This window comes from Acartia tonsa, chromosome 12, assembly GCF_053477335.1.
Source record: "Acartia tonsa isolate MP-2025a chromosome 12, ASM5347733v1, whole genome shotgun sequence".
In the NCBI taxonomy this organism is placed as follows: Eukaryota; Metazoa; Arthropoda; class Copepoda; order Calanoida; family Acartiidae; genus Acartia; species Acartia tonsa.
Genome location: NC_137271.1, coordinates 41,514,678 through 41,533,507, shown reverse-complemented (window position 1 = coordinate 41,533,507; position 18,830 = coordinate 41,514,678). Strand labels below are relative to the sequence as shown.

General features: G+C 32.9%; 1 protein-coding gene across 1 annotated transcript in view; it reads right to left on the bottom strand.

The window, feature by feature from the left end:
* Positions 1–18,830, bottom strand: part of LOC145334020 (uncharacterized) — a 33,641-nt gene that overhangs the window by 14,180 nt on the left and 631 nt on the right. The gene's annotated exons all lie outside the window — the stretch shown is intronic.

The window sequence follows — 18,830 nt, the reverse complement described above, 5'->3', positions numbered from 1 at the left end:
ACAAGATAAATCCTTAAAACAAAGTAACAGTATGACTGTTTGTGTGTACCAAAGGATCTCGCTAATCGCGATTGGGCTCCTTTTAACAGGGTAGCTTCTCGTATTTTAAATTAACCCTTCTGTAGATTACAAGTAGTGGTTAAAACGTTTGGATACTCTACTTAATGAACCAACCAGTGAAAATTTTATAAATTACCCAAGGTTGTTGAGACAACGAATAAGAAAACGCCAATTTGGTGACTTATATGTAACAAACAGCCCAATGTCTCCTTTTGAAAATCGGACAGTAAACACCAAGGAAATGTGAAAATCTGCATGGATGTTATATACTTAACAAGGATGACAACATCCATAAAAGCGAAGCACTGAAACGGTAGGACAAACGGACATTAACACTTGTATAGTATCTGAACTGAAAAATCAGAACATAAATGTAGAATCAAAATTGTAGGTAAATTTGTTGAAAAACTGTTTAAAAACAGGATAATGTTTATGGACATACTTACATTTTTGGACTTGATTAAAAAGTTGCTTCGCTTAAAATATTGTTCTTTGTTGTCCCAGGAATCAATATACCAAAAATCAGATCAAACGGATAATTAAAAAACTTGAAAATTTGTTGTTAAAAAAGTAGAAAAATCAACATGTTTAAAATGGACGTACGGACATTCTGGTAATGATTATAGAGTTGCTAAGCTTTCTAAATCGTACCCAACTACTACAGGAATCATCATGCAAAGTTTGAAATCGATAGGACAATTCTAACATGCCTAAATTAACGAATAAAAGCTATCTATCTCGGACGGACGTACGGACGGACGGACGGACGGACCGACGCTAATTATAGAAAAGCTTCGCTTTTAAAAATGCTCTATTAAATTGGTAATGTTGTCAAGAAAAATAAGAGGTCTAGCGGCTGAGTAAATTTCATTTCCCTCAGAGCATTACATACATTACTATCAATATCGCGAATCTTACATAGCAGCAATATAACGGCTGAGGCCGAGATTCGAAACCATTACCTTCCCAGACGACGAGCGGATGCATTTTGTGTTGCGTTATAGTCGTAGATTTCAGAAACAAGTAAGTTTAAGAGAAGCTTCAAAATTTTATTATCCAAATATATTTTGAGTTGAAAGAATTGTCGGAGCATGTTTAAACTCGTAGTAGAGCATGGTGCAACCTTTTTATATTTTGAGACGGCGGCAAGAGGTATTTTGATTGACATATTATTTCACCATGGAAGATGCACACAGTGGTCCTCAAGGCAAAAGAAGTTTGACAAAACCTACCATAAAAACGGACTATATGGCCATCAAATATACACATTGGAGGGCCAGGAACTGATTTTCTTAAAATCATAGCTGTTCCTTCTTGGGGTTTATTCCATTTTAAAGTTAACAGACCAAATTCCCTAAAAAATCAAGGTTGTTTGTCGCGATTTTGTTGCTTTGGATTCAAACCTATATAACTTTGGCTGTATGAAAGACTCATGAAAGCTAAACCTACCATTGGAAAGCCTATTGAATGACAATTTCAGACATAGCTTTAAATTTTTTGTAGCTTTCTTACTTTTTGCTCTACAAGGAAAATTGTAACCAAAGGGAGAAAATTTATTGATAAATCTATTCTCAGAATGGCTTTCACTAGGGTATTTTGATATAAATTTTTCAGGATTTTTCTTATGTTCAGTGATTCTTTTGATGACAAATGCAAAAAATACACTTTCATACATTTAATTTGGTATATTTGCATTTTTTCTACCTTGAGCCAAAAATTTTTTATAAAAATTATAAGTTGGTGTATATTTTTTTGTCCAAAATTGTAAATAAATTTCAGGAATAAATATTAAGAACCATCAATTGCTACATTTTACATGTGTAGTTTTAAATTTCCTATATTTATGGTTGTGTAGGAGCCTCAAAAATGCTAAACCTACCATTGTAAAGCATGTTGAACACTCTATCCAAATAAATCTACGACTTTAAAAAAAAAAATTGACTTAAAAGGCTTGCACAGGATTTATGTTAGGTGTAATAAATTTCACCAAAAATGTTTTCTTTCCTACAAAATTTGGAGTAGAAGGGAGGTTACAAACCAGTTATAGTTATCACATGTCCTGTTTCAACACCAATCTATGGAGGGGGTGTGCCCCCCCCCCCCAAAAAAAAAAATGGTGCAGGGCTTAGGTGCCCCTCCCCCTTTCCCCCCCTAAAAAGGGAGGGGGTTAACATTTTGATAGTTGAAAATAATGCAAAATTTAAAGAAATAATTTTTTTCAAAAATCAACAAGATATAACATCCCCCCCCCCCCCGGCCCCCCTCCCCTACCCCATATCTATGGAGAATAATTCACAGTTGGGGGAGAGGGGGAGGGTGTAAAAAGTGCATGAAAAGTGCTGAAATTTATTTTATTTTCCTAAAATATATTTACCCCAGGGGTAACACTTTTATGGGGTGGGGGGGTATTATCTGCTATATATCTTTTTAAAAAAATTGGTGGGGGGGTGATTTCAACCTCTCCCCCCACCTCCTTAGACATCTCTGGGAATTTTTTTCATCTTTTTTAACTCTTCCCCTTCTAAATTCTGGTAACAATCCTTCCATAGAAAAAAACCTGCTCACGTTCAATCTGCACAAAGTAAAGACCAATTTAACTTTGGGCTCGGGATGAAGTAGAGGTTGGAAACAACAATATGATGTTTGGCTGGGAAACTGCTAAAGGACTAGTCAGGCAGATGATTCTGAATTCCCACAGACCAGCAAAAATTTGCACCTGGAATGTTTGGACAATGTTTCAGTCAGGCCAGAAAGAAAACATTTGCTGAGAAATGCTTAAAGCCAGGGTTGATATCCTGGCTACCGAATCAAGGTGGACAAATAATGGAGAGTTTAAACATCATTCTGGCTTGAAAATACGTTACTCAGGCCATATGAATGAGAATCTAGGACATAAGCAAGGGGTGGCTCTTATGCTGACCAAGCAAGCAGAGCAGGCCATGATCAGTTACCAACCCCATGGTCCAAGAATCATGGAGGCTTACTTCAAATCCTCAGATATAAACATCAATCTGAGAATTATAGTAGCATATGCTCTTACAGAACAAGCAGATACAGAGGTCAAAAACGAATTTTATGACCAGCTTGACTCTGTATTTAAGAATGGTCATAAAGAAAAGGACCTGACCATGCTCCTAGGAGATTTCAATGCTCAAGAGGGGAGTAATAATGAGAATTTAGAAGAAGTCATGGGCAAATATGGCCTAGGCTTAAGAAATGGCAAGGAAAATGACAATGGTGATAGACTTGTAAGTTTTTGTACTGAAAACAAACTTGTCATTGGTGGAACCATCTTTAAACACAAGAAGATTCATACTGCCACCTGGAGATCACCAGATCAAAGAACCTTTAAACAGATAGACCACATCTGTATATCTAGATGTATAAAAGGTTCTCTCCTTGATGTCAGGGTTAAAAGAGGACCATTCAGACTATTATTTTCTATCTTCTAAAGTTCAGCTTAGATTTAAAAAGCAGGACTCAAACCCTAACCCCAGGAAGAAATATAATTTAACAACCCGTCAAAACTCTGAAAAGCTACAAGAGTTTAAGCTCACTCAAAAGAACAGATTTGAGTTGTTGACTCTTCAAGAGGAAGATGGAGTTGAAGATATTGGGCAAAGTATCAAAAAAGTTTATAATGATACTAGCCAAGAATAATTAGGTTTCAAAAAGGCTAACCAAAAGCCGTGGATCACTAAAAGATCCATTGATCTCATGGACCAAAGAAGAGATGTAAGACAAAAGACACTTTCTATAAACTTTCCAGAAGATAAAGACCTGTATAAGATGCTCAGCAGGGAAATCCAAAGAAGTGTCAGAATTGACAAAAAAGAACACTTGGAAAACCTTGCTATGCGAGCAGAACATGCTGCTAATCAAAATAGAATGAAAGATGTCTATGAGATTACTAAGAGCATTGCAGGTAAAGTACACAAATCAGGATCACACATCAGGGACAAGGATGGTTCACTCCTTAAAACTGATGAAGATATTCCAAATAGATGGGCAGAGCACTTCACTGAACTGCTAAATCTTCCAGTTCCAGAGGAAGAAACTGAGATTCCACCATTAGATGCACTTGACATTGACTGTCAAGCGCTAAATCTATTGGAAATCAAAGAGGCCATTAAAAATTTGAAAAATAACAAGGCCACTGGACCTGATAACATACCAGCTGAGGTCATAAAAGCAGACCTAGATACATCAGCTGAGGCATTCCTACCTTTGATCACAAAGATATGGAATGATGAGTTATGCCCAGAGGACTGGAAGAATGGACATATCTCATTATTAGCCAAAAAAGGACACTTGACCCAATGTGGAAACTACAGAGGGATAATGCTTCTTTCAGTACCTAGCCGTATCCTTAGTAAGATTCTTCTTAATATAATAAAGAAAAAGGTTAATGAAAAGCTAAGACCTAATCAGGCTGGATTTAGACTAAACCGTTCCAATATTGATCAGGTAACCTCTTTAAGAATCATCATAGAGCAATCCAAGGAATGGAACTCTGAGCTCTTTGTAAACTTCATTGACTACAAAAAAGCATTTGATTCTTTAGACAGAAGATCTATCTGGAAAATCTGCCGACACTATGGCATTCCAGAAAAGATAATCAATATCATTAAAGCTATCTTTCATAAAGGAGGTGGAAATGTAATGTATAAAGGTAAACTATCAACCTTTTTTGAGATTGTAACAGGCGTCAGACAAGGATGCCTTCTTTCTCCCTTCCTTTTCCTCCTTGCCATTGACTGGATCATGAAGAACTGTAAAAGTAATAATGGCATTTGCTGGGAGCTATTTGGCAATCCAAAATATTTAGGAGTTTTGGACTTTGCTGATGATATTGCTTTGTTAACAAGCAATAGAAGTCAAATGCAAAGAAGGACTAACATGATAGCTGAAACTTCCAAGAAAATTGGACTAGAAATTAATGTTCCTAAAACCAAAATACTCAAATTAAATGCAAATTCCCAAGAACCAATTACTAATGGAGACCAAATTCTTGAGGATGTAGATTGTTTTGAGTATCTTGGAAGTAAAATTGATGAAGCTGGATGCACTTTAACAGATGTTAAAGCTAGAATTAACAAATCTAGGACAGCCTTTGCCAGCCTGAACAAAATTTGGAATTCCAACAACATCTCCATAAAGACCAAGTTAAGATGTTCTCTCTGTTTTACTGTATGGGGCTGAAACTTAGTTCCTAAACACAGCAGTGGTCTCCAAGCTACAGACATATATCAATAAACGTCTCAGGAGAATCCACTAGATCTTTTGGCCAAATAAGATCACTAATGCTGAGCTTCTAGAGCGCAGTGACATGTCAGACATTAAACTGACAATAAAACAGAGGAAATGGTGATGGTTGGGGCACACACTAAGGAGAGGGCATGATGATAAATCCAGGCCTTGACTTGGAACCCCCAAATAGGAAAGAGGAAACCAGGTAGACCAAAAACAACCTGGAGGAGGGAACACTTAAAGGGAGTGTAAAGGTAAAAATTTCTCATCATATTATCAAATCTTAACATTTTCTAAGCACCTTTCAATAAACTGATCAACTAAAAACGTCGTATTAACAAAAATATCAAGGATTTAAGCCTTGATTTTTTGGTATTTTGGGAGGGAAAACTGGAAAAACAGGGAAAATCTGAACTTTTTTCTTTATTAAAATGTTTGTAGGGATATTTAACACATATACTTTAAACTATTTACTTACTGTTAAGCATTTATTTTATGACATAAAATTGGTAATTCATGCTGTAATAACGTAGAAATTAAGTAATAACGATTTATTTTAAGTTCGTATTATTGACAAAAAAATACCTTACTGTTTACAAAGGGTTGAATCTCAGAGATTATTTGAAGTGATAATATCCTTTTTTATTGTGTTGGACTATAAACAACCCACTTTGGAGAATTAGTTTACACTTTTATCAGACTGTTTATAAAGAAATATTGCATCTTTATTATTTACAAATTTTGTAATTAATGGTGGGCGTGAGATGGGCCATCTAAAGTTAATTGGATACTAAAAAAAACCAGTTTCTAGCTTTGTTATTGTATTTGGTTTTCAATAAAAAATATTGCTTATTTTATCAATTTCTAAGTAACTATACATTGGTTTAAAGCAAGGATTATGTTAAAAGTTAGCTTAACTGTTAGGAAAAATCAAGAACTATGTGAAAAAGTTTAATTTTAGCTATAATGGGAGAAAAAAAGAATTTAATGCACATTTTATATAATACTTAAAATTTCTTCCTTTCCCTGTACCTTATAATAATCATCGGAAAAAGCCGTTTCTTAACCAAACAAAAGCACATTTTGCTCTATATGTGAGATATTATGAATGAGATAATGTTAAGATTTGATATTAAGATGAGAAAAATTTACATTTACAGTCCCTTTAAGTGAACTAAAAGATTTAAAAATTCCATCTTTCAGCATTGCCTCAAAACGTGCCCAAACAAAGGAAGATTGGAGAACCATTGTGCATGGCCTAAGAGGCAATGATGATGACTCTTCATGCACTTTTTACACCCCCCCCCTCTCCCCCAACTGTGAATTATTCCCCATAGATATGGGATAGGGGAGGGGGTCCAGATGGGGGGTATATTATATCTTGTTGAGTTTTAAAAAAAAAAAATTTTTTAATTTTTAAATTTTGCATTATTTTCAACTATCAAAATGTTACCCCCCTCCCTTTTTAGGTGGGGAAAGGGGGGGGGGCACCTAAGCCCTGCACCATTTTTTTTTTGGGGGGGGGGCACACCCCCTCCATAGATTGGTGTTGAAACAGGACATGTGATAACTATTACTGGTTTGTAACCTCCCTTCTACTCCAAATTTTGTAGGAAAGAAAACATTTTTGGTGAAATTTATTACACCTAACATAAATCCTGTGCAAGCCTTTTATGTCAATTTTTTTTTAAAGTCGTAGATTTATTTGGATAGAGTGTTCAACAAGCTTTACAATGGTAGGTTTAGCATTTTTGAGGCTCCTACACAACCATAAATATAGGAAATTTAAAACTACACATGTAAAATGTAGCAATTGATGGTTCTTAATATTTATTCCTGAAATTTATGTACAATTTTGGACAAAAAAATATACACCAACATATAATTTTTATAAAAAATTTTTGGCACAAGGTAGAAAAAAAGCAAATATACCAAATTAAATGTATGAAAGTGTATTTTTTGCATTTGTCATCAAAAGAATCACTGAACATAAGAAAAATCCTGAAAAATTTATATCAAAATACCCTAGTAAAAGCCATTCTGAGAATAGATTTATCAATAAATTTTCTCCCTTTGGTTACAATTTTCCTTGTAGAGCAAAAAGTAAGAAAGCTACAAAAAATTTAAAGCTATGTCTGAAATTGTCATTCAATAGGCTTTCTAATGGTAGGTTTAGCTTTCATGAGTCTTTCATACAGCCAAAGTTATATAGGTTTGAATCCAAAGCAACAAAATCGCGACAAACAACCTTGATTTTTTAGGAAATTTGGTCTGTTAACTTTAAAATGGAATAAACCCCAAGAAGGAACAGCTATGATTTAAAGAAAATCAGTTCCTGGCCCTCCAATGTGTATATTTGATGGCCATATAGTCCGTTTTTATGGTAGGTTTTGTCAAACTTCTTTTGCCTTGAGGACCACTGTGTGCAGCTACTTTGTCTTTCTTTACAGTAGCAAAGCTACTCTATATTTAAAAATGGCCGTATGGATTTCTGTCTGTTTGAAACAATTTGCTCTCTAGGCCTAAAGTGTTTGTTAAATAGTAAAATATGGGAACAACTGCAGATCACGGCAAAATATTCCTGGTAACAAATATATTTCCAAAAGTCTTTGAATTTTAAAGGCTGCGAGCTGCCAAACGGTTGAACGTACAGGTCATACCCACACACCATTTTAAGCAACATAAGAAGGCCTACAAATAATCTGGAATAGCCAAGATCCAATGATGCACTGAAGAAAAAACGCGTAATTCTCTGCACTGCGAGCTAATTATGCATTATTGATTTATGGCTATTCCAGATTATTTGTAGGCCTTCTTATGCCGCTTAAAACAGTGTGCGGGCATGATCTGTACGCTCAGCCGTCTGGCAGCTAGCAGCCTTTAAAATTCATAGATTTTTGTAAATATTCGTTACCAGGAATATTTTACCGTGAACTGCAGTTGATCCAAAAAATTATATAATTTTTAGATAGCTGTTAAACTTTTATTCAATTATGATTTTAAAATTTTATATCAATCAACAAACAAGAAAGTTAAAGATAACTTATTTAAAGGTCTTTTCGCGAACGTGGAGACAATAAATAATTATAGAGTAGCTGCGCTAAGAACCAAAATCTTAATAGTTATTTATCGCATCATATTATAGACAACTTTTCACAAATATTACAATCAAAAATTATACGATTAAAACTGGTATCAATTTGTTATAATATTCGTAGAAAATTGTCTTATAATTTTTATTTTAATATCCTCAGACAGTTGTCTATTATACGATGATTATTTTTGTATATTTCTTTGAGATTTACAATCTTAATTAAATTAAACCTTAATCTATAAACTGTGGAGTTATGTTTTTGATACAGTTTTCAATTTAGTTCCACTTAGAAAGGGCTTTCATTACAATTTTAATATGTCAGGTGAAAGTCAAAGACAAAAAACTAAGTCTAAAATACAATGCGATAAAGAAATATTCCTAGATAATATTTATTCGAGAATTGAGTCCCCAAATTGTAGTGAACAAATAGCTAATGTATAACTTTGTAATATGTTATTCTTGTTAAGCCGTAACCTATAAAAGTGCATGGTAGTGCAATGACCTAGTATAGCTGCATATATATCATACAGTATTATATACTAAACAGTTAGAAATAAAAAATATTTTCTATCCTTTAGCCAACCGGGTGTTTATCGCTAAAATGGATTTATTGTCACTTGGATCTTACAGCAAATTATTACGTACTCTAAAAAAATGAAACTTGTAGCTGGCCAAAAGAACAATACCACCTCCCACCACCTTTACCAAATCCACTCACATGATACTGGATGAACAAACTTGCCAATAAATGATGTCCATGTTATCAACTTAGATTGACAAAAAAATTCCAATATTAAGATATATGTGAAGCTTCCCTAAAATGACATTGACATAAACCCCAACTTGATAATATATAAGAATATCTTTTTTTTCTTTTTTTTAACTCCAACCTTTCCAGAAATCATCTCCTCTTTTGATATTTTATTTTTTTCCTTTAGTTGCTAAAATATGTCATTAGAGAAAAGGCATTTTTATTCCAATAATTTTTCACATTTGAGTTTTAGGTGATTTCCCTCAAATTGCCTATCAATCCCTGAAACCCCACCACCTTATTTTGAAATAAATTGCTAATAATGGGGGAGGGTAGTCTTTATCTATGCCTAACCCCTGCGAGAGTCATTAACTCTGCGGGGATACCAAATATAACCTAACCTTACCAAACAAAAGAAAACTATTTTTTTTAAAGAGGGAGGTTAGCAGTGTTCAACAATGCATTTTTAGGGAAACTGCCGATTTTAATTTGTTAGGATTTAATGGTTATTTCTCGTATCGTATTATAAACGGCTTTCCGCGGATATAGAATGTACAATCATAAGATTAAAACCAGTTTTTTTAGCCGGTGCCTCCGGCACCTCGGGGCTAAAAAAACTAGTTTTAATCTTATAATTGTACATTTCTATATTCGTAGAAAACTGGATATAATACGATGCTAGACATAGTTTTTTCGTATTCATGAGAACCGGTTCCTATCCACCGGATTCAAATGAATACTAGAATAGTTATTTCTCGTGTCGTATTATAAACGGCTTTCCGCGGATATAGAATGTACAATTATAAGATTAAAACTAGTTTTTTTAGCCCCGTGGTGTCGAAGGCACCGGCTAAAAAAACTAGTTTTAATCTTATGATTGTACATTTCTATATTCGTAGAAAACTGGATACCCAGCAAAACATTTCTCCGTAGAGTCACCTACGAGCTCGTGCAATATATGTACAGAGTCCTATGCTACCTCGAATCCCATTCCCCATGAATCAACACCTAATTTTTTGGCGAACAATGTTGGAAAATCGTCCTTTCAAGCAAAAGGTAGCATGCAAGGTCGCCATCAATATCGTGGATGTACTACTAGAGTATATTTTAGTATTTTGGTATGATAAAATGCTTTGTTTTAGTCAAAAAATTATTTTTGCTCTTTACCTGGATGACCCTGCCAGGTTTGCTGGCATCCTGTGCCCGCAAGGATGGAGATATTCGAAAAATTCCAACTCTCAGTTATGTGTCACACCCATACTTAAAAAGTCACGCAGTTTGGGCTCTTTATCTTTCACACACAGAAAATTAGATAGAAAAAACCGGATGGGGGGGGCGTTCAACGCCCCCCCCCCCCCCAACCGTTAAGGGTTAAGCAATCGATGAAAATTTTGCTCTTTTGGATTATATCGGCCAAATCTTCAATTTTCGTCATAAACTGCTTACAGGAAGGAAGGGATTAAGGGGGGGGGGGGGGGAAGTTCTGACACATTTGCGTAAACCTGGTGTATAGGCTTTATCTTTGGACTGAGAGGATAGGTTATTAAGGATAAAATCATTCTTATATGATGAATTTCCCCCAGATTTAAGATTTTTTGGATAGGCCTCCAGGTTCCAGAGCTCCAGGCCTCCAGGTGGTCTCTCTACAGGTAAAAATGAAAAAAAAAATTTTTTAAGAGTTAGAAGTCAGCTTATGAGACAAAATATGTATGTTTTTCTTCAAATATGTGAATAACAATCAAAAAGAAGCATATTTTGTTTTATAAGTTAACCTTTAACTCTTCAAAAAAAATCTTATTTTAAATTTTTATCTGTACAGAGACCACCTGGAGGCCTTAAGCTCCGGAACCTGGAGGCCTATCCAAAAAATCTTAAATCTGGGAGAAATTCATCATATAAGAATGATTTTATTCCTAATAACCTATCCTCTCAGTCCAAAGAAAAAGCCTATACACCAGGTTTACGCAAATGTGTCAGAACACCCCCCCCCCTTATTACTCCTCCTTCTTTTTCTTCACTTCAACCGATACAAGCAACTTTTACTATAAATGTCCATTTATTTACTCCATCCACTTTTAACACACAAATCATACCAAATTGTTCAGTAATTGATCAGTAATTTACCACAAAAATGCACAATTAGATAAGTAATTAACCTTTTAGTGCTTACTTACACGGTGAGAGATTACTAGGGAAATATTAAGATGAAATAAATTGAACAAAAAAATTACAAATATATACAATTGAATTAATTAATAAACGACTTTCTTAAAATAATTTTGATTACTCATTTAATACACTTTTAAAAGTATTTTTTTAAATAAACAAAACAACTTTTATAAAAGGCTCTTTGTATGTTTTGTTTAATCAATTAAGAATATACAACAATGTTTAAATTATATATAAAATCTATGCTTTTTTTCACATTTGACATAATTTTAAACCAGTATGGTACATTTCTATTATGTCGATGTTAAAGAAGTAATGGAAGATTACAGAAACATAGATATTAAAAATGTAAACCATGATTTCAGTTTCGCCTCTATTGAAAGTGGAATCTTACATTTCAAAAATCATATCGGCGTTGAAGATATCTTCACCAAGAGAGGCAAAAGTGGAATCTTACATTTCAAAAATCGTATCGGCGTTGAAGATATCTTCACCAAGAGAGGGGAAAGTGGAAGGGTAGATTACAGTTTTAGAGGGTCCAAACCATAATCATAGATTATGTTTCTGCTTCTATAAAAATGGATTCAACTCCCTAACTGTTTGATGTGATTTCAAAAAAAGAAAGCCTTTTTAAAAATGATTTTATTACCAGAGACTATCAACACTATAAAATTTTATGTCTTACCATTTTTTATTGTTTTCAGTTTGAAAACAGATGAATTAAAACAATATTTACAAATTATTTGAGTCCCTAGTGGCAAAATTATAAACTATATTTCTCTCCTATTAATTTTGATCATGGGTTGATTGTGTGTGCGTTTGTAAATGTTTGTTAACTATATAAAATGCTACATTTAATCGACATCGCGTTTTTTCTTCAAGCTAGTATTTACGAGATCGCCAATGTTAGCAGAAAAGCTAATAAATTATGAGGTATTAAGCTACTAGTTTAGGAGCTCGCAAATACTAGCTAGCTACCATCATACGAGCTCACAAAAGTTCGCCAAAATGCTACTCTTATAGATATTGAAAAAGGTAGCATGCTACCTTTTTTTCTTAAAGTTTCGCTGGGTATAATACGATGCTAGACATAGTTTTTTCGTATTCATGAGAACCGGTTCCTATCCACCGGATTCAAATGAATACGAGAAAAGTGTTTATTTTTAAACACTATAGTAAATAACCCTTGCAAAGAAAGTACACAAAATTTTGGAAACGCATTTACTTTACATTCTAGAAAATTCTTGAATGATTTGCCGCCAATGTTTGTGATTGGTTGAGAGAATTATATTATCGCTGTGCTTATCAGTGATGTCATTGAATGCAGGGATTAAAGGATAGGTGAAGATGTTAACAAAATTGTCCATAACAATAGATATATCAAACCTAGATGGTCATACTAGCCCCATAGTCCGTCAAACTTAAAAAAATATAGCAGACAAACTTCTTTGTTTGTTTTATGTTAACCATTAGCTATACTGATTGGTTACTCCTATTAAAACTTTAAAATGGACTTGGGAAATTCTTATCCTGCCCTAGTAAATTTTTCAAGAAATTTTAAGCTACTAATAGATATATCCACATCACCACCCTGCTCCTATAAAAATCTTGAATTAGGTTTGTAATATCAAGCCAATCTGTTATATAAATAAATTAGAAAGGTTTTGTCTGTAGCTTCAGATTTCAATAACTGCTATACCAATTGATTTTTCTATTTTAGGTATGCTTGACATAGGCTCCGTGAAGGTTTTAGTCTTTTACATTTTTATATTAAAGTCATTGGATGGTTTTAGTCTATATATCCGCTTCCAACCTTAACACTGCAATCAAGTGCCCCTTAATGCTAGGCGCTTAGCCTCTAGTTACATATATTATACTAAATTTATTTATAAACATTAGCGAATTTTTTTATAAATTAAATTTTAAAACCATTTACATATTAATTTATTACAATAAAAATAATAGTCATTTTGTATATATAATAAAGGATATATGTGGATTACCCTGTCCCGTTTTAGAAAATTTTTAAAAAAATTTTTGCCCCCAGCCTTAATATGGCTGATTTATGCAAAATAATGACCCATGCAAAATATCTTTTCTGTAATGCAAAAATACAAGCACTGCAAAGTTTTTAAAATTTGCAAAAAATACCTGAGCTTGATCTTTAAATCATTTTAGTGGTGAATCAGATCGGGGTGCGCGAAATCACCATTAAAATGATTTAAAGATCCAGCTCTGTTTTTAATGCTCTTGTACCATCTCAATTTTAAGATTTTTACAAAATTTCAACTCTAGTGTGTCAATATAAACCTGAAATTTACTAAAAGAAATGGGGGCCATCTCAATTATAATATATGAAGGACGAAGGTGTAGCAAGTAATTTTCCAAAGTAAAAATTGCCAAATTTCATACATAAATAATAGGGTTCGGCCGGATTGGACGGTTACGGATATCCGGCTGATTGAAAATGCTTGATATCCGGTATTCAGGTTTATATTGACACACTAGAATTGAAATTTTGTGATAATCTTTAAAATTAAGATGGTACAAACTTTTTAAAATCTGCAAAAAGACCATTTTTAAAGCTATTGTCCAATAAGATATATAAGTTTTCCGGAATATTAAAGTTAGGGGGAGATTTGAAATCTGCATCAAATTTTAAGGATTTTTTATAAAATTCGTTTTTTCTATAATTCTTTATCTAAAAGCGGAAATGCATTTTAAGTTAATTAATTTTGGCATCTGTGATTGGTGGATTTAAAAAATCTGCGCTCTGATTGGATGTCGTACATCATTCAACCAATTAGAGCGCAGGTAGTTTAAAATCCACCTATCCTATTGGTCAAAATTAATTAACTTAAAATGCATTTCCGCTCTTAAATAAAGAATTATAGGAAAAACGAATTTTATAAAAAATCCTTAAAATTTGACGCAGATTTCAAATCTCCCCCTAACTTTAAAATTCCGGAAAACTTATATATCTTATTGTCCAATCTCAATTTTAATCATAATATGGTTGATTTATGCAAAATAATGACCCATGCAAAATATTTTTTTTCTGTAATGCAAAAATTGCGATGGTACAAGCACTAGAAAGTTTTTAAAATTTGCAAAAAGACCTGTTTTCAAAGCTCTTGTACCATCTCAATTTTGAAGATTTTCACAAAATTTTAATTTTAGTGTGTCAATATAAACCTGAATACTTGATATTCAGCATTATAAATCAGCAAGATATCTGTATCTGTCCAATCCGGCCCAACCCTATTATTTATGTATGAAATTTGGCAACTTTTACTTTAGAAAATTACTTGCTACACCTTTGTCCTTCATATGTTATAATTGATATGGCCCCATTTTTAAAAGTGAAGCTTTTCTATAATTAGGGTTGGTCCGTCTGTTCGTCCGAGATAGATAGCTTTTATTTGATAATTTAGGCATGTTAGAATTGTCCTATCGATTTCAAACTTTGCATGATGATTCCTGTAGTAGTTGGGTATGATTTAGAAAGCGTAGCAACTCTATAATCATTACCAGAATGTCCGTACGTTCAATTTTAACATGTTGATTTTTCTACTTTTTTAACAACAAATTTTTAAGTGTTTTAATTATCCGTTTGATCTGATTTTTGGTACATTGATTCCTGGGACAACAAAGCACAATATTATAAGCGAAGCAACTCTATAATCAAGTCCAAAAATGTAAGTATGTCCATAAACATTATCCTGTTTTTAAGCAGTTTTTCAACAAATTTACCTACAATTTTGATTCGACATTTATACATTTATGTTCCGATTTTTCAGTTCAGATACTATATAAGTGTTAATGTCCGTTTGTCCTACTGTTTCAGTGCTTCGCTTTTATGGATGTTGTCATCCTTGTTTTTGGTAAATTTCAGGTTTATATTGACACACTAGAATTGAAATTTTGTAAAAATCTTCAAAATTGAGATGGTACAAGAGCTTTATAAACAGGTCTTTTTGCAAATTTTAAAAACTTTCTAGTGCTTGTACCATCGCAATTTTTGCATTACAGAAAAAATATTTTGCATGGGTCCCTATTTTGCATAAATCAACTATATTATGGCTAGGGGCAAAAAAATTAACAAAATATTTCTAAAACGGGACGGGGTAATGTGGATATATTAACAGGGGAACTGTGGTTATTGGTAGGTTAGAACATCCAATAGCAGGAAGGGATGGGGTAAAGGGGGTGGAAGTGTGGAATCGTTATTCTAACCTGATACGTGTTTTTATTGGAGAACATGAAAATCTGGTGTAAGATTCAAGTAATAGTGCATCTATTTCTCTTGATGGATTGAAATTCAAACGCCATACAAAGAACCAATTTCAATAAGAATAAGAATATTGGTCATTATCATAAATGCAAAAATATTTTTTTTTTAAAACTTATGTTCCAAATATGTATATACGTCTTAGAGGTCTCATAAGTAACAGACATACATTTAACTACTTTATATAAAACTAGCGGCTACACCCCTAGATGCCTCTAGTGGCACCTAAAGTGTTTTTTTTTATAATACTATACCTATCTATGTTGCTTTCAAGTTTCTACGATAGGTACTTAATATGTTGCGGAGGAGTCTCTATAAGTAAAAAAATTTGATTTTTGTGATTTCTCTCCCCCTCCCCCAAAATAGTTATAAACCTTCCCTGGTTTCTGTTAGTAGTGGGTGTCATCACAAAAACTCTTAACAATTTATGTAGAATAGTAAACTTTCTTACTTTTCAAATATGCCTTTTTTTATAAATACTGCTGATTTACTCATTATCATTATAAAAGTATACTAGAGGAGGCTGCGCCCCTAGCACCTAGGGGCTCTATATTCAAAGGGATATAGAAGGGCAAAAAATAGCCCAAAACCACACTAGGACCTTTAAGAAGCTTCACTATAAAGGAGGACCATATCAGTTCAGTGATTAGCGAGATCCTTCGCTATAGACAGAAAAAAACTTGTTATTTTATATAATAGGATTGTTTCAATTTGTAGTAAGGAAGGAGAATGTTTATACTTTTTTTTCGCCAAAAAATCATTCTTGAGAATAAAATAAGAAGGAAAAAAACCTCTTAAAATAGATGGCTGAATATAATGTTTAAAACACTCTTAGTCCGTTGGTTTGCCTGTAATGAATATCAAATATATCCATGAAGAAAATATAAATTCAGAGATGAATGATGATTTTATATGACGTTAGATTACCATAACAGCTTTGACCATCATTGATTTGTTGTGCATTGCTGCCCATGGATCTTTTTATTCTTGTTTTTTAGTTGTTTTATTTGCCAAAAACATATAACATTCATTTTAGCTATTTTAAATTTTTTATTCAGAATTGTTGAACCACTGCGTGTCTTGTTGTTGTTGCATTTTCAAAATTTGAAAATTATCATGATGGCGGCAACGTCGTGCAGGGACACTTGGAGGGGGGGGGGTATGACGCGGCACTTAGATAGATAATAGATTATATATAGGATCAATTGGGGGGGGGGGGCCGGGGGGGGGGGGGGGTCCCTGTAAAAAGTTTGTGCTGTTATCATATCAACTTGTAAATGTCTTTGATCCAAAAGAATATATTATGCTTTTAATCAAACTTATTTAATTCTTGACCGTACTTTTAAAACTTTTTTATAATCCTGCGGGGTGCTTTAACCCTGCAAGTCTTTATAGACTCTATCCCTGTGGGGCCATTCTAATTCTCACTTAATCTAACCTATAGCCTTAAAAAAGCATAAAAAAATACGTTTTGGATAATGTTACTAATCACTCTAGTGCATTTAAGAAAAATCGACAACTATATAATATATTAATAATAATTTAATTATAAATTTGTCAACAATTTTAGAAAAATGTGCCCCTAAAATTGTATAACACCTTAATGATTCCAGGTGCGACAGGGGTTAAGCAGTACAGTAAGTATAAAAAGTTTTTTTTTTTTGTGGGGAGGAGGGGGAGTAGGGGATTACCGGCGGGCTAAAATAAGGAATTTGTGTTATTGCGGACATGATATTATGTTAGTTAATGGAAAGTTTATGAGTTTTTAACATTTTGTACATTTTAAAGTTTTAACTGTCATTTAAAACTTTACTTACAGTATGTCCTATCGATTTTAAACTTAACATAATGATTACTGTAAAGATAAGGTTCGATGTAAAAAGTGTAGAAAATATATCACCGTTACCATAAAATTCGTACGTCCATTTGAAATACTTTAAACCTTTTATCTACAATCCGTCATAAATACATCATTAATTTAGTTTAACTTGAGGATGAATTATATTTCCATTAATCAACCCCTATTTCCGAGTTTTATTGCTATTATTGTATATATTACTTTCTATTTTGGTTGCTAGGTGGAAAAAGATACGAACCTTTTCAAACTTACAAATGCAAATATGGATGATTGACTTTAAAGGGATGGTCAGGTCATGTCCATAAAACACAGTTAAAACATGCTTACAATAATCCGTGCTTTCCCTCAAAGTGCCTAACGAACAATCAAATCTGATTTGTTCAGCTTTACTCTTAATTATGTTGTCATCCTTGTTTAAATATCAAACGATTATTCTTTTAAACATGTTAGGTTAGGTGGACTTGGGCTCATGAAGAACGTTAATAAAAGAAATACTAGAAAATTCTCGAACATTCTTTCGCAAATTTGTATGCAAAAAAATGTTAGAACGTTTTTAAAGAAAATATTTTTAGCTTGATTCAGGTATGTTTAAGATTTGACTTATCATTTTACGTTTTTAACACATTCTGTTACTTTATTAAATAAAATGTGGAAAAAGAGATTGCCGCTATAGTTTCAGCGGCAAAATAGGGATTTATAGGGGGTGCTTACCCAATATAGGCGGGTCACAAAAGATTTTTTATTGGGTTATTTCAAAATTTGGTCCCAAATTTGACATAAAATTTTTGTATTTTAGTTAATATAATTTTACAAATATAAAAAAGGAAGAGATATTTATTTCATAAAGTAGTTTCTAGTATGGCTTCGAAACCGATAAATATCCGCTGGGTTAGATCTGGTTCTCAGCAATACTGAAAAATTATGTATAGCATATAGTATCATATTACATAAACTTTTCTATGAATAGTAAAATAAAAATCATAAAAATTACATTTTAATATCCGCAGAAAGCTGTCTTAAATATGATGCGATAAATACTATTACCCTATAACTATTCCATCAGTCAGAATATGCTTATTAGTCTAAAAAAAAGTTGGTTTTATTTTAATTTAATATTAAATTAGGGAAAGAGTAAAAAAGTACGTTTTAAAAATTATAGATTTGAAGATTAAAATTGAGCATAGTCATTTAGTAAGTTAAACACATTTTCATATTAAACAAGGATTAGGATTTTTAATGAAAAATAAAAAAAACTAAGTAAAATCAATCGAAATAAGGATGACAACAATATAAAAGCGAAGCTCAAAAACGGTAGAAAAACGAACATTAACATAATAGAGATTCAGAACTGAATAAG